This window comes from Chaetodon auriga, chromosome 24 (genome assembly GCF_051107435.1).
Source record: "Chaetodon auriga isolate fChaAug3 chromosome 24, fChaAug3.hap1, whole genome shotgun sequence".
NCBI classification, from domain to species: domain Eukaryota; kingdom Metazoa; phylum Chordata; class Actinopteri; order Chaetodontiformes; family Chaetodontidae; genus Chaetodon; species Chaetodon auriga.
In genome coordinates, this window is record NC_135097.1 from 9340297 (window position 1) to 9358233 (window position 17937).

A 17937-nucleotide genomic window follows, 5' to 3' on the forward strand; every position below is an offset into this window, starting at 1 on the left:
TTGTATTGCCTCTTGCTGAGCTATGAAAGGTTAGTAAACTACCATAAAAGCATAAAGCAAAAGGTCAACAAAATATATCTTTATCTTCCATCAGGCAATATTACAAGGTTTCTTTCTGGACATATTTTTATCTACTCTTTTAAACTGTAAGGCTCTGGGTGACAATAGATTTCTAAAAGGTTTGACCTTGGACTCACACCTTTGAGTGCAGACAGCTCAGGCTGATCTAAATTGCTCTCTGTTCAAAGTCTGATTGGCATTTCAAAAAAACAGTCCATTGATTTGACCAGGTTATTTCCTGCACTGTGACACACTCCCCAGGCTGTTATCCCAGCAGGAAGTTGACTTGCAGCTCAGTGTAAGAGCAGGCAGCATGAAATGCCTAAAACCATCACGTCCCAAGTGCTACTTTAACTACTTTAACAGGTGAACTGTGCTGAACAAGACATGGAGCTGTGTGCAAATGCACAGGCTGAACACAGCACATATTTGTACTCAACAATCAAGAGGCTAATTCAAAAGAAGAAAATCAGGAATACTCTGAATGTCAAAGTCATGCCCAGAAAAGCTTGTGAGAAGTGCTGTAAACCACAGACTAAAATGTAGAAGTTCCAGTACTGTGAACTGGTGAGTACCTTCATGCACTGGTTATGCTACACTGCACACTTCCTCCTGAAATGCAGGCATAATATTATATGTCAATGTTTTGGCCTGCAGCCAATCACGATTGTGTTTTTTGCAACTTTCGCAGCTTGGTTCAACTACACACTTGGATAGAGATCGGTGGGGCAAGGGCTATTCATTGGTTGCAATCTGCAATCTCACCACTAGATGCCACTAAATCTTACACACTGGACCTTTAAGTAGATCTACACTATCTCTGCATTGCAATTGCTTTAAAAAAAATTAATTAATTAATTAATTAATTAATCATAAACTAAACTTTGTAAAAAGTACTTATGGAAAAGTTTTTAGTGCATTAGCAACAGCATTTATCAGCAGAACGTGACATCTCCTTGATTCTGAGAGAAGGAAGAATATTATGTGAAAATAAAAATGTGCACCGTGTCTGCAGACATTTTGTTGATCTAATTGGCCTCATGGGCACAGGTGAATTGTCTCAAAAAAACAGATATAAACGCGATTAATCACAGTTGGACTGATGTCTGGCATTTTGGGATAATCTGCATCAGCCAACGCCTGCGCTCGGAAGTAAAAGCTGGCTTACTGACTGTGGCTAGCAGGCGCTGCCGTTAGCATTGCAACAACAGCTGGGTATCTTGCTCGAAGGCTAACACAAGGCTAATTCATTAGCTGGCTAATTAGCTACTTAATGAACTGTCACTCAAAGCAGCCAAAATTATGTAGAATTTTACTGAACACACTTTCTGAATTAGGAACCCCCCCCCCCCAGTACAGTTGTCATAAACAGGGAAATTAGCTTTGGGGATGAATTTCTGCTGTGACGTTGGGCAATGCCATATGTTGGTGTATGGGGACTGACTTCCTTTTGGAGCAAGTTTCAAATGGCCAACTGCAGTTTTTGGCAAGTTTCCGTCATTTTCCAGGCCCGGAGGTTGCCGCTTGGGCAGTAGCCCCGGTACACACGAGGGTTTCCAATTATGAGTAATGATGCTGTCCCATTTCCCACAGGATATGGACAACGCTTTATCTATGAAGCCTATAATCTGTCTGCTCTCAGTTTTGTTGGGGAAAAATACACCTGAGCAATATGGTCATCATGTCTACTTTCTGGTAAGTAGGAAGTTACAAACTTGGTATGAGTGTTATGCAACAATGAGCATGCTAGCCAAATATACACAAAAGGCACCCTGTAGAGTTCACTAGTAGCGCCACAGAGCAACGTTAATCACAAATTGGTCCTTGTTTTGTTTGTCTGACGTACTCATGGATGCACATGCCTTCAATGTGATTTACATCCTGCCAGCTGTTTCAGGATATTCTGCTGGTTAACAGTTGGCGGCGGTAACGTGCCAACAAACATAGCAGTATGCCAACAAATGCAGGGAGGAAGCCTGCTAGCAAACAAACAGGAAATAAACAATGCATGATTTAAAATATTCAAAATATTGGCTTTGCAAATTGTTTTATTAGGAAGACAATACATTCAACTCCTTTGTTATATCTTACGGATACAAACAATGCGTTTTACTGAGAAACATTAAATGTCAACACAAATTTTTTTTGTGCACTATTTTCCGAAGTGGAATGTATTCAAATGCACTTTAATTGTCATTTCATTGACACACTTTATGGAAGCCATGATGGAGTAGTTACATGTACATTTTCGTATGCTTGCTCAATAAACTTACAATTGACTGATCTAAAGTATTCAACAGTAGACACTGCTGTTGCTTCTTCATCTGTTTGAAGTTACAAACCCTGCAGATTTCTCCTCCTGTGCCATGTGATTGTTTACCATAAGGGCAAACCAAAGAGGAGAGTTTACCTGGAGTTCGAATTTCCAGAATGCTGTGTTCAAATCCAGACCCATAACGAACCCTTCATCCACATCTCTTCACAGTAAAGCCGCTGGCCTGACAAAAATATTTAGCCCTGCCACTCTCTCGATATTGGATATGTCACCCTCCATTGCCTGTATCATGGACCAATGTCAAACTCATTTTGCCTGTGGTGATTTTCTGTACCATGAGCAGCACAATAGCTTTATAGGAGATGATGCTGTCCAAGAGAAGAATTTCAAAAAAGGTGAGTACACAGCTAGCTCAAAGGGTTCAATCTCTGAAACTAATGACTGTAATATAGAGATGTAAAGTGGCATTTTAACTGACTATTATAAAAATTCATGAATTACATTACATGCACCCAGACCCACGCATGTGTTTTCACTTATGCTTTTTTCATTAAACCTCTCGACTGTGGGCGTGCACAGACCAAGCCTGACTGACATCTCCCTCACTTTGCATAGAGACAGTGAAGGCAGGACAACTTATGCCCTTAACGTTCATATTGGTATATTGAGCTTGGTGACCCCGTGTAATTCCCAGCACAGCAAAGGTCTAATCAACAAGAATAACTGAAAACACCGGTGTGGGTGTGCAGAGCGTTTCATGAAATAAGGAAAAAAGCTATTTAACATAAAATACAACATCTTCCATCTTTACACCAATTATCAGGCTCCTTAGTATTCAGCCAAAAGTATTTACATGTTTTTGCCGACATTATCATCATTTCAGCACAACGAATGGAAAAAAATGAAGGTCCTTTTAGCCAAACTGGCAAGATACAAGGACTGACAGGGATAAAGAGCAAGGAGGGGGCAAGGAGGGCATTATACCGCCAACACAGTGACAACCGATTTGGCAAAACAACCACTGCCTGTTCGCCGCAATATGATATTTCACCAGGGGAAGAGAACTTTACATGAAATGTCAGGGCAAACATTGACCGTGACAGGCTGACCATTGCGGTAATCCATTACTGGGCTCTGATAATGGTGCCACTCGTGGAGCCTCCAGAATCTCTCAGTGAGTCTCCCTCAACACCCTTGGGGTTTTGGAGGTGTTGGGATGACTGTGAATGATGTGAGCGATGACTGTGAAGATGAATGACTGTTAGTGGAGCCAAGTCTGAGCCGCGGGGAGGACACTGAGACTTAATACACCCCCTTCAAATATGTCTTCTGAGTCCAAGAGCCAAGATCAACCCATCTGCTTCAGTTATTGTGCCATCAGGTACAGCATTGTTATAAAGACTTCTGAGGAGGGATGTGCAAATTGACTGCAATTTTACAGTGTTAGTGCCTACTTAAATAAAGATATATAAAGAGATGCTCCCTGGCAGCATTATCTTATGAATTCAAAGAGCACTCTTGAAACTTAAACCAATTAATTCAAATAAAATGGAAAAAAGAGAGATAGTGGATTTATATTAGGTCGTCTACTGACTACGACACCAGAAATATGACGTTGCTTCTCTCGCCATAATGCGTTCATACAGAGCTTCACTGTCATTTCAAGAGATGAAACAAATCAAGAGCGAATTAAGCATGAAGCTTTAAAGCCACCAGTTAGATTACTGCAAGACCCGCAGCTTCAGAGGTGGCAAAGCAATCTATTTCAACAGCTTTGTCCCATGCTGGCTTAATTATACATATCAAATCCACCTCCCAAATGTGTTCAGTTAAAAATTAAATGTCCATTAACATTCTCATACTCAGATTTACGAGGATGCAGTCCACACAAGCTTTAACCTCCCTTTGTGTGCCTATCAAACATCCACCACTATGCAAGACTTAATCACACAAAGAAAGGATTCTGTTGCTGTATGACACAAAAAAGGTCAAACCACAGAGAATAATTTATCAGCATGCTGCAACTCAAAGTAAAATGGCAATTATAGCCACAGGTAGCTCTGTGGGCAATCAAGAAGAACATGGATATGGTTGATAATTGATTATTTAACTGAGGCTGAATTCTGTATTTGAGGTACTGTGGGAGGACTAAAAATGTGAATTCATTTCAACTCTTAACATGCAGCTGGCTTTGTCTTTTTTCGCCAAAAGCATATTTATTCTTTTAAATAGGAGGCAACAATTCAATAGCCCTGTCAAAAAGCTATGTAAAAATATTTACCAATGCTAAAAAGCTATTCCTCATTTTTCACATTAGCGGAGCAGGTTTACAATCTAAATGTTGTGATACTCTCATCTTTAGATCTATTGGGAGCCTTGGTGGCTTCAAGGTTTAAGGCACTCACCATGTCCCAGTGTCCCCAGTTTGTGTCCTGATTAGGAAACTCTGCTGCATCTCATTTCCTGTCTGCTTTCTACTGTCACTCTCTGATTAAGATATAATATCTATTAATAACTGGGTAGGCTTCAGCAGTGGTGCAATTTAGGTACAATCTGAGGTACCTCTGGCTACCACATTAAATGCTGCTCAGACATTAATGTAACCATAAAAACAATCACTCAAAGGAGCAATTTTAACAATTCTTTCGGAAACTTCATGTCCGTTTTGTGATAATACGTCTTCATTTTACCATGTTTGATTTTGGATGCAGGACTTGTAGTAGTTTAGTTGTAAAAGAAGTATTTTTACACTTCATTTGTGTTACTTTTTCTTAAGTTAAAGATCCCACCAATGGCTTTCAGTATTTTCAAATTTTCTTCACCTCATATACAAGTAATGATCAATTATCAAGCATTCATTACAGAGCGATTCAATACCCAGAAGTACATCAATACAATGTACATCGAACAAAGTGACTGAGTTATGAAGGAATGAAAACATTACAATTCCATGTGCTGCAATCAACTCGAAAAACTATTACAGTTCATTATTTAGAAATGACAGTAGCTCTCTGGTTGGTTGGTTACTCTGCCCCCAAGGAAAACAAATGACATTACACCCAATAATCTTGGATGTTGCCTTAGGCTTTCACATAAAGGGTGAAATATGCATTTCTTCATTGTGGAGAATTGCTGAAAGAGGCCTTACAAATCCATTCACAACAGAGAAAAGTCAAACATGGCTGAATTTATCTGTGGTCTCGAAGCATCCACAATTTATTGTTTCCCTCCAGCTGCTCCACATAGCTGGTTAGCAAGCTACAGTATGTTCTCGCATTATTATTAAAGTTCTAAGTGACAGAATATACTGAAATGAATAAATACAGAATACATTTTTCCTTTACCTCTGGCTTGCCTCATGGAGTGCCTACAGGCAGCCAGGCTATTTGAACCCGTCAACCAATTTGCTCTTAGCACAAAAATCAAGTCAATTTCCTTAAAGTTGAGCTGTCAGGATGCTCCTCAGGCAATGATCTGCATGCCTATAGTATGGGAGGGCACACACACATGTGAATGCTCCTCCCTTTCCTTTTAAGAGGCTTCATTCAGTGTGCGGATGATATCTGTGAATATATTAGCACATTCGAGTAAGCAGGCTGCAAGTGCCTTGACTGACAATAGAGAGGACGAAAGGAGAGAAGAGAAACTCATAGAAAGAGGAGAACGAGCTGAAAGTTACCCACCACAGTGGGTCCTGTCATCAGTATTCTGGGTCACTCTGAGATACTCATTTATTTATTTTATTCTCTCACTTCCCATTCACAAGGTCTGGGGCTTTTCATATCACTCTGTGTGATGGAATGTACCCATTGTTCCCCTCTGGAGATTAAACTTCATGAAATGTCAATTTGAAATAAACTGTGAAAAAAGCCATTCAAAAGACAGAGTGCTGGCGGTGTGAGACAGAGGGGAGGGAATAGGGAGAAACTGGGGAGGGAGGATAGGATGAGGAAAAAAGAGAGGACTGTTGGGAAAGGGGTTCCAAGATGTCTTCTGATGTGTTTTGGGCAAGGGAAGAAGCACAGTCTGTGTAAATGTCGTAAAAGCGTCTAAAAATTCAGAATTGAGTCGCCAAGCAAATCCTCTTTATTCCCCAGGCAAAACAACCACATTTTCGAAAAGTGTTTCAATCCTGCACATTTCCTGCTGCGGGCGATTGGAGGAACCATCAACCAACACATTGTAAAGTGCCACAGGAAGCTCGGGTGAGGAAGGTTAATGAACCCACCTTTTCCATCATCCCAGTGGGCGTTTTTATGGGTGAAAAATTAATTACTTGTGACCAATACACCAGTGCTTGGACGAGCCGCCATTTCTGCCAGGCAGCCTGTGAACAAAAACATTGTTCCAATGCGGTTATATTAGCCATGGACTTGCCTAATCAGTGGCCTCTGCAGGCACTCATGTCAACACACACAAAAGACACATAGCCAAAACTACGTCCCCAGACTCGCTGACAAAACATGGCAGCCCATAAAAAATGCAAAGTTCACAAGCTCTGACACTGGTGGCATGCTGTTTCCAGAGTAAAACACTGTATACTCTGCCATTATGCCTCTACTCTCTGGGGGAACAGCCATGCGAGATGACAGACACTGGTCCTGATGAGCTCATAGCTCAAGTCTTTGTCCCCAGCATCCTTACATAGGGAGAGCAGCAGGGCTCCAGAATCTTTTCTTTTTATTTTTTAACTCAGTGCAGCAAGATGCTCAAAAATGGAAATTAAATAATTTGCTCCCATCTCTCCCACAAGCATCGCCATGATTAAAATGACATGTTTTAGTGTCCCCCGTTAGCAGCATATTGACCCCATTAATCACGTCGCTAAACGCCGTTTCCTTTACCGGATTGGTCAGTCTGATGAACTGTTCATTGGCTTCATGTGTTGGAGAGTGCCAGGGTCTGAACCACAATTATTAAGCTAATAAAGAATATGGAGTTTTAATAATTAATAACATGCTGGCTTATGATTGCATTCATTGTTCCTAGCAGACACCACGGAGACATGATATTGCATATAAATGAAGCATTAGCTGTATGACTAAATAAATATAAAATAAAATGTTTAAAGCTCACCTGACACCCGAGGAAAGAGCTATAAACTATGTGGAGTGCTGCCGAGAAAATGAGGCGAACTGTCCCGATTCTCTTTGTTGATCAGCCCACTGACTACCAATACGTACTCAAGAATAATGTGCGTCAGCATATGAACATGGCTCGGCTCACCTTAAACCCTTAGAGCTGGCCAAAGAGAAGTGTCCCTGCAGGAGACTATTAATCTTCACACAAGATTCGTACCTTTGTGAGAAAAACAGAAAGAGGGGGAGAGATATGAGCCAAGAAGGAGAGGTAGAAAAAATAATTTAATGTGGATCTCGAATCCAAATAAAGCATAGGAGGTAATTCAACAAGGCTATGGACACTCGTGCCATTGAAAGCGCTGAAGTATAGCCACAGCAAGACAATTAAATAGCTATCCACTTGCTCTAATGGCCGCATTTGGTGGAGGAATGACAAATTAGAATCCAATGAAGTTGTACTTATTATAGCTGGATGCTTGCCTTTTAATGTCTGCACGGTGCCACCCTGAACTCACAGACAAATTACCCAGAACACCACAGCAATGAATTATTTATTATGTGATATTGGATAACGGACACCTTCAGTTGAGATTTCCGCAAGAAAAAAGGTAAAACTTTGAAAATGTCAGCTTGCTGAAAGACTCAATGGTTGTGTTTGATTTGGTGAAGCAGAAGCAGAACACTTATTCTGGCATTAATACTCAAAATATACAGATAGGAGCGCAGAAATCATTTGCCTTTTGTTTTAACATCACTTAGTTTTGCTGTGAACCTGTCTGACTATACAATAATCAGCGGAAGAAAACTGCCACTGGTGAAAACATCAGCATTTTTCAAAAGAAGGCAACGGGAAGCAGTTTCCACCGAATTACTTCATTTCCAGCATCACTGCAGCTTCTACAAACTTGAGCTTAAAGCACAAAGACATTGTTGTTGGAGTCATCATGCAATATGGCATTGCACAATATATTGTAAAGGCATTTGGCATCAGTGTTTATGACTGTATAAAAAGGAACTGCCGCAGCTGACTCCAAAATCCGAGGTGCTGAGACTACAGAAGACAATATTAAAAGGAAAATAAACAAACTTTGCATTCATCCATCTGCCAGCAGAGATGTCACAGGATTAAATTAGCCGATAATTTCATTGCCAGTACATCAAATAAATAATCAGAAAAAATGCATTCAGATGTACAATTTAATCAATCCACTTAGTGTCTAGGTGGCCTGTTGGGAACCGCACTTAATTGACACTACTTGTGGAGGAATACTAAATAAGCAATGGCATAGATAGCCTTTAAAACTCTCTTAGTGGGACATGCATAATTATGGAAACATAGACAGATGCTGTGGGTGATATGATGGCATCAGAAGGCTCACTTAGTTTAATGCAGGCACATCATTTGTCCTATGGGAGCTTTATCCTAATACAGGAGCTTATTGCAGATTTACTTAGATACTAACTTCAGTCATCAAAGGACACTGCCAGAGCTGCTACTGCGTGAAATGTATAGGACATTTATGCCGGTTTTTTTTTTTTAATTCGACTGTATATCTGTACATTATATACAAAAAGTGTATGAAAAGAAAGTTGCCTTCAGAAGGACAGCTCAGTTTCTCAATGGTAATTTTTTGAATTGCACATGGTAGGATATGGATAATAACATAAAGTCTTTTTCAGGTGCCAGATATTCTGTATTCCTCTATGATATGATAATGCCTGGCAAGGCTGAAGCAGACTTTCTATCCAGTATGTCATTTGATGCCTTAAATTGCTCCCAAGACAAGGCCATTTGGTTCACTCGTGTATGATCTACTGGAAACGCTGTCCCATCAAAGGCTTGGGAGACTTGTCTTGGTTAGCCTCTCCAGGGGAAGAGAATACCACAACTGTCCATGTTATCAGATAGAAATGGATAGCTACACTTGGGTCTTGGTAAGCTTTGGGGGTCATTACTTTAAGTTAGATGGAAGAAAGGGGATCTTGACTGAAACTCATATCTCAAGAGACAATGTAAGGTCACGGCAGTTGCACGGATGTCGCAGTAACACGGGAAGGGCATTAGGATCACGGATCATGTGTTGAAGGAGCACTGCTGAAGGATTTTCTCTACAGTATGTTTTGATGACAGTTGGCTGGCAGGTGGCCGAAGGAAAAAAGGTCATGCTTCCAACTGGACAAAATTTAACATCCAAAGAGGATGTTTGGCAGTGAAAAGTAAAATTGACAAAAGACTGGGCAGCAATTGGAGTCTGGCACATTTGGCATCTTTCATATGCTTTTGACAACATATCTAGGGACTACAGTTGGATATCTACTCTAAAATAAAGAAAACTGTTGACAACACAGGACAGACAAGGATCCCAAAAGTTCACTTGCCAATATCAAAACAGAGAGGATGCATCAAAAGGAGAAATGAAAGGGAAAATGAAGCCCCAAGATGCATTGTGAGAAAGACATCATGTCCAGCTGTCTGGTAAGCAGCAAGCACTATTATCAATATACTTAGAGCAAAGATGAGCGGACTTGTGTGGCAAGCTGCTGTTTATTTGAATCAGCCATCCCAAAGCTTGACAAGTGACTTGAGCTTTTGTTTTAGACGCGTGAAAATACAAACAGGGCGTGAAGAGTGTCATTGTCAGTGTGCCTCCTCAGTTTTGAACACACTTTATTGGCACTGTCAAACAGGGTAGGTGAGACCTGACAAGCTGACAAACCACAAAAACAGGAAAGCTGCGAGTGTAAACCGGGGAGCTGACGAAAAAGGATACGCTTGTTCGATGCATGGCTTGAATGAAAATGGAGAAAGGCTGAAGGTAAGAAAAGATTTTGTCCCTGCTCAAAACGTACTGTAATATGGCACAGTAAGTAAAATTACCCCTTAAGCAGAAGCTTATCGTTGCATTATTGCACTTCATGCAAATTTTTTCAATCAGTTTAAACAGCAACTATCTTGAACACGGCCCTTATCGCATATTGAAAAATCCATTCAAACCCACACAGGACAGCATTACATTATTCTCCAAAGAAAGAGGCGTAGAACTACAGTTGAACTCAACGCAATAGATTGGAGCCAGGGGTCGTTTTCACCAGTCAGAGTAAATGCCACTAAAAGTTCAGCGCAAAGATTTTTCTCTGCAGAGCGACTGTACTCACAAAGCTGCTCGGGGCTCCTAAACTAAGAGAAGGGGCTGGGATTAACACATATTTAAATTAAATAATAAACTGAAATTGGAAAAAAAAAAAAATCACTAAATCAAAATGTCAATTAAGTCCAATTAAAAGCTGAGTAAGAACAAATTAAATTACAATACATTACATTACATGAATAAAAATTTAATTGAACTAAAATCAAAAATTAAACCACAGTAAAAATGAAATTAAAGCAAATCAAAAATTACATTTAAAAAAAAAATTAATTCCTGCTCTGATGTGACTGGATTATTTTGATTTCAATGTTATTAATTTATCCGCCGTCACAATATGCTTTTACCAGCTCATTTTTGTTGTATTTTTCCAGAACAGTGACACAGAAACGCACATTATCTGCAGCATTTGACTGATGGTGAGCAGGTCTGAAACTGATTCATACGGCCTCAAACTTCTCTCAGATTTAGGATCTACTTCAAGTGCTAAATAATTTGTAAAACTACTGTAAGAGAGCAAAAACTCAGGAGTTGTATACTTAGAACTGACACCCACCCTATTTTTATAAGTTTCTCCTCACTAAGCCATTTAAGAGCTACTTTTTCTTTATGAATATGGCCCAGAATAATTCAATAATTTGTGATTGTAATTTGTGAGTGACTGTATGTGCAATTTGCGAGCTCAAGCGGAGTAACACAATTTCTACACAGCCTGTGTAGCTTGTGAGACATTAGCAGAGGCCCAGCAGCCGCTTCATACTCACAATCACCGCAGTTATGCAAGTAAAATAGAAGAAAATAGATTTGAGTGTAAAAATACCCTTCCGGTCACAGTTATGTGCACAGAACATGAGTGAAACGAGAGTCACGGCTGTATTGATTACCGCCAGACGGACGACTGATAAACGTAGCTAAAACGCCTCCTCTGCAGACAAGCCTTCAGTCTTTGAGCCAAGCGTGCGTGGCTGTATTTACCAGGGAATGGATTCATGATGGAGTGATACTTGACAAACCGACCGGCTGATTGAAAAGTTGGAAGCTTCGTACAAATGATATACCCAATTTATCACGATATCGTTCGAGAAAAACTATTTTGTATCAACAGCAAACATAAATCACCTCTTGGTCAGAGGACGCCGTGCTGCTGTTTAACATTAACGTCTGCAGTCGAGCCTAAAACACGAAGGAGGAGAACACCCAAGAACATTTCAGTAGACCGTGTTGTATAAATACCAACCATTATCGCAAAAATCATCCTGTTAACGAACAGAAAATGAATCTGTCGTGCCAAACATCCTCTCGCTGCTGCCTCACATGCAGAGGTTTCCAGTGTCTCCGCTGCGCACTGCATTTCCACACACGTTCTTGAGCATTTATTATTCAAATCAGCAGTCAAGTCAGCGCACTCCTGACTTATCTGTGTCGTGTAAATATCTTATACATAAACAGTACGCAGCAGCGATTCCCACAAATGGATTTGTTTGATAACAACTTCCTAGGTACAAAAATGTATAGCCCTCCTTCCAAGTGCAGTATTTCATACGGAATAACTGCCAGTTTGACATTTGCACGAGCAGACCTTCAGCATAAAAATCAACTATATTACAAACTGGCTTTTCCTCCCTCTCCATCTGTCTGACAGTTCAATTTCCTGTGCAAAGCTTTAATTTGGAGCATCCTCCCTATACTGTATCTGGAATTTAGATCTTACAAGGTCATCCAGGCATACGGAAGAAAGGGCCATTGTGCAGATATTCATCTGCAATGTGATTTCTTATATTACCCTTGAGCCGCCGCAAACCCACAGCAGAACAAAGCTTATTTGCAGGGGGTCACTTTTATCTGTATTGTCTTAAAACAGCCAGTGGGCATTTAGTTTTGACAGCTGCTGCTCTGAGCTGACAGACTATACACAGAACACTTACACAAAACATATCAAATAACCAAAGGCCAGGAACCTCATCTTAAAACACTGTCAGTCCCATTGGACCACTTTCTTATCCACTAAGGTGATGGCAGAGGTACTCACTGACAACTAAAGAGCAACCTTATCAAATGAAATACTTCCACAGTGTTGAGGTGCAAAAACACGGTGGTGGAATATCGCACAACAGCAGCACATCCAACACAGTAGAAACGCGGTGAGCTGGAAAACACACAGCCGTGTATCGCACACGTGCGCATGTGCACACACAAACGCACACAGACAAAAGCAGGACTAGTGTTTTATTGATTGAGGAATGCGCTTAAAGTAATTGCCTAAGGTCAATCTAGCCAGATAAACTGTTTTCTTGCTTCATTAAAGGAAACCACAACTTCTCCCTCAGTCATTAAATGTGAGTTATTGACTCCCAGTCCCATGACATTTTGATACAACAGCAAAGTCCCACAGATTTTAGATAAACTGATTGTGTTCGCTGCCCTTTGTCTTGTAAAAAATGTTTTTATCGAACTTGCTCCCATTTTCGTTTTGTCACTGAGCAGCTGTGAATGCATTTATTTCCAAAGAGGATGGATGGATGTGACTCACAGCTTGATATTTATATGCTTTAGACCTGTGATGAGTGGCGGCGGCACAGGTATTAGTTTATTTTTGTGCGTTGTGTGAGTCATACTGTTGGAATTGTGTTGTTTCATCTTGTCATTTTTCCTATTCCAAGTTACATTTAATCCAGATTTAGACATCCTAACATGCTTAAATATAGTGCAACATCAACCGTGTTGCTGGCAACAATTGATTTCCATTAATTGAATGAAAATCGATTGACGTTTGAGTTTGATCAGTCACAGTGAACATCACGTCTGCTCTCCTTTTTGTCAAAGATACAGCACAGCACAGTACTGCATCTGCACAATTTCAAGAAGAGTGATAAAATCAGACGTGATGTAAAGCACATGATGTAATAGAACTACGTTTCGGAAGTTAAACTACGAGGCTATGCCAAGGCAAAGGGCCAGCAATAAAAACAAGGACATGTGGTTTGTAGTTAAACTGGTTAATACGTACCAGGACGTGGCGATCATGGGGACTGTGTGGTGCAGGCCTGCCAAAAAATATTATAACAGAGGTAAGGATTCAAATAAATTAATCAATTTGCATATTCTCAATACAACTAAAACATTCAGCATTAAGTTTGGTCCCAACATTGTTCAAGTGTTCAATCAATTCTTCAATGGATGCCACTACTGATATACCACCGAACGGCTGCTTTTATCTAAACAGCAATCCTTCATTGAATAGTCACTGTAAGAACCTTTACAGCGCATGAAATGACAAAAATGATAAGAACCACAAGCTTCACCAGCTCATCTGTGTGCTCTCCTGATTTGGATTCAGTGGACAGTTTTGTCACTGAACAGATACCAGTTGTAACGAACGGTCAAAGCTTTTCCTCGTCTGATTATTCTCAAACATGGACAAAGAAATGCCAACTCAGAAGCCCAATCTGCACTAGAATATTTATACTTGAATCTTCCGGAGATCAGCTCAGCTCTGTTGTCTTACAATAAATCCGTGGGCTTCAAACACAGAGCTAAATATTCTTTGGTGGCCCTGGCGTCATCGTGACGTTAGTTAAACAGTGCCAGTGCAACTATTTTAAGTTCAAGTCAGTCAGGCCCTCACACCTTCACAGCCTATTCTTGAAGTCAAACAAAGATGTAATTTCTCTAAGTCTATGCACACATGGGCTCTTCAAGAAATAAGGAAAGCGTGACGATGATGGGCTTCTGCTTATGTATCATCTGAATGCTGATGTTGATACTGAGCATCATTTGTGCCTGAACAAATGCCCTCATTTTTGATAAGTAACGGACCTAAGCTCATGTTTGATCACATAACTGCAGCTACAATAAACATAACAAATCACGAGAATTTGAAAATAAAAGCTATAGCAAACCATATGAAGACTTGCAAACATTTTTGTGTTTGTACAGGAAAATGAATCCACTCGAAAGAAACCTACATCCAACATATGACTCAGCATGTTGTTTCAGAGAGCCACTGATTGAAATTAAGCCAATTAAGACTGTACAAGGAGAGCCAGGCAATTAGTGATTTGAATGCTTTGTTCAAAGCCTAAAATCAAACTACTTAATCACTGCAGAAATCCTCTCCTAATGTGAAGCAAGCAATTGTAAGACTTAGAGTAAAATGCCTACTCGTGTGGTAGCAGAGAAGCACTATGTCGACTCAATAAAATGTAATCTGAGTCCAGTACAATTATGAGAATGTAATACCATCCATAGCAAAAAACTCATAATCCTACAGAGATTCAACTGTCAACTGCTTTGAGAGCATGAAATTCAAAGTTTCTGTTTAACAAGATGTTATTTGGCAACTTGAGGCTATAGCTTTCAGATGGCAACCCCTGCCTCTGTGAGAAATCCACAGTCAACCAGGCTGCTCAGCGACCCAATTAGAAAACATAGCACATTATGACTTCATCATTTATATCTAACTGTGTAGTGCTAAGCGCTAGCAACCATGTTGGAACGCAGTGTTGGTATTAGCATCCAGCCATATCCAGCCCCTGTGATGAAGCAGATGTGTACACATTAGTAGGAGCATCCCTTTAGGAGATCTCATTAAATTGCTGGATCACAGCAGTGTCCAATCAACAGTATCCACAGAGAATCCAGAGGAATTTATTTTTATTATCTTAGCGGGAGCTGCATATAGAGCTTATTTCTGGTTTTACGCTCTAAATGCTTCCATGCCTGCAATTAGCAGGCCGATCACAATAAGAACGCCTTATCTTGGCTCTCAATAGCATATTTCGAAGGAACACTGATTATAATCAAGGAAGGTCAAGAGATTAATGGATCAGTGGGATCATTAGAGCCACACACAGTGATCTTGTGAACTAACATTAAGAAACTGTACACTTTCTTCTTTCACCTTCAACCCAAACTATTATCAAAGAGAAAACTGTCTGCAGTTTGGACATGCGAAGAAAAAAGACACAGCCTGTATGTTTGAAGGTTTTAAGATGCTGGTGGTGCATCTGGGACCAGCACACCTAGCCTACCGTGACACTATCGCCACAGTCAATCTACAATATGCTGATTCTATCATAATAAAGAAAATTGGCTCAATCCCCGAGGAGAGGGGCCCTAATAGAAAATAATTCTGCCCTTGAAACACTCTGGGCCTGGCTTTGATTAGATGATGCTATCTTTGTTTAGACTTGAGCATCTGGGGCAGGACCATGTGTTCATATATTTAATTAAAATACCATTGCCTGCTCCGACAAAGGGTACTTATCTCATCAAAGTGTTCACCCTGGATTTTTTCCTCTTAATTCAAAAGATTATCTCTGTTGATTGGCCATAGAGGTGGGATGGATGGGGGGCAATGGTGAGTATGGAATCTATTGGCTTGTCAGAATAGTGGCTTGTCTGCTGTCCACCTTGACTGCACGCCAGATATCATCACTGCATGCCATCTGGCCCGGAGACAGAACTATTTTACCTTTATCGCCGCATTTTTATCATTCATCGAGAGGTGTGTGAGAGCATAATTACAGTGTCATTATGGTTGTCACAACCTCGCTACGACAAAATTTGTATCGCTGACCCACCATTTGTGACCTTTGTATGCCACCACAACAAGCCTCACTTACTACTGATACACTTTCAGAGCGCAGTACAAAGTGTGGGAGACATGGGCCAAAAATATAGTCGTGTCACATTCATTGTGGGGCTGCAGCTGCTGATTATTTTGTTTTCCGATATCCATATTATATTCACAATTAATTGATTAATAATTTGATCTATAAACTGTAAGAAATTAGTGAAAAACACCTTTACAATATTAATGTATTTGACCAACAGTCCAAAGGAAACCATTAAATCCTCACATTTAAGAAGCTGTTTTCAGGGAATGTTTGACATTCTTGGCTTGAATAGTTGATTATTAAAATGGTTGTTGATTTATTTTCAATCAACCGACTAATCAGTTCATCTCATCACATTGCAGCACTGGTGCACTGTTCTACTGTGCAGCAACACCTGCACAACTGTGACCTTCATGGAAAGTCATGAGAGGAAAAAACCTTTCCTGCGTCCTTGCCACAAAGTTCAATGTCAGCAGTTTGCAAAGCAACATCTAAACAAGCCCGATGCATTTTGGAAACAAGTCCCGTGGACTGATGAAGTTAAAATAGGACTTTTTGGCCACAATGAGCAAAGGTATGTTTGCAGAAAAAAAGGGTGAAGAATTTCATGAAAAGAACAACTCTTCAACTGTTACGCTTGGGGGTGGATCACACTTTGGGTTTGCGTTGCAGCCATTGGCACGGAGAACATTTCACTGGTAGATGGAAGAATGAATTCTATTAAAAAACAGTTAATTCTGGAAGCAAACATCACTGTAAAAAAGCTGAGGATGAAAAGAGGATGGCTTCCACAACAGGATAATGATCCTAAACACACCTCAAAACCCACAATGGACGATCTCAAGAGGTACAAGCTGAAGGTTTTGCCATGTCCCTCACAGCCCCCCGACCTAAACATCATTGAAAATCTGTACATTGACTTCAAAAGAGCAGTGGATGCATGACAGCCCAAAAATCTCACAGAACTTGAAGACTTTTGAAAAGGAAGAATGAACAAATTAAATAAAAAAAAGAAATAAAAGACTCTTAGCTGGCCACAAAAAGTGTTTACGAGCTGTGAAACTTGTCGAGGGGGGTGTTACTCAGTACCGATCATGCAGGGTGCCCAGACTTTTGCTTCTGGCCCTTTTCCTTTTTTGTTATTTTGAAACTGTAAAAGACAGAAGCAGAAAAGTAATCTTGCTTAAAACATTAAAGACGGTATCATCTTAAACTTCATGCTGTTTGGAAATCAGCAAAACACATATAAGTTTTTGATCACAAATCAAAAGATGTGTTATCTTACGATACATTATGGAAAATGGAACACTTTGATCCAATCCAGTTTTTCAAGGTTAACATGCTGCAACATTCCAGCTCATGTCTGACTGACTCAGACTGACTGTAAACAAGACAGCAGCTGAACTGACCTAAGAGCTCCGAGACCTCTGAGACCACCATCCCAAGAAATAAGTAGCAGGTGAACTACATCATGCTGCAGCAGTCTTTCTGGTTATGTACTGTGTAACACACTCCATCCTGTGACCTGCAGTAACATACAAATTCCCTGGACAGCCATTACCGCTTTCCCGACTAGCATGCTCCTTCTCCTGTGGCCTGTGCCCTGAAAATTATCCTCTAAATTAACTCACAGAGGATTTTTCTGAATGTCACGTAACCTGTTTGCCCGTGGCATGAGGGGCCAGTTTGCTTCTCCCGGGTGAGCAAGAGTTGTGATACTGTCAGACATTAAAGGGGGTACAAGGGGTTTTACTGCT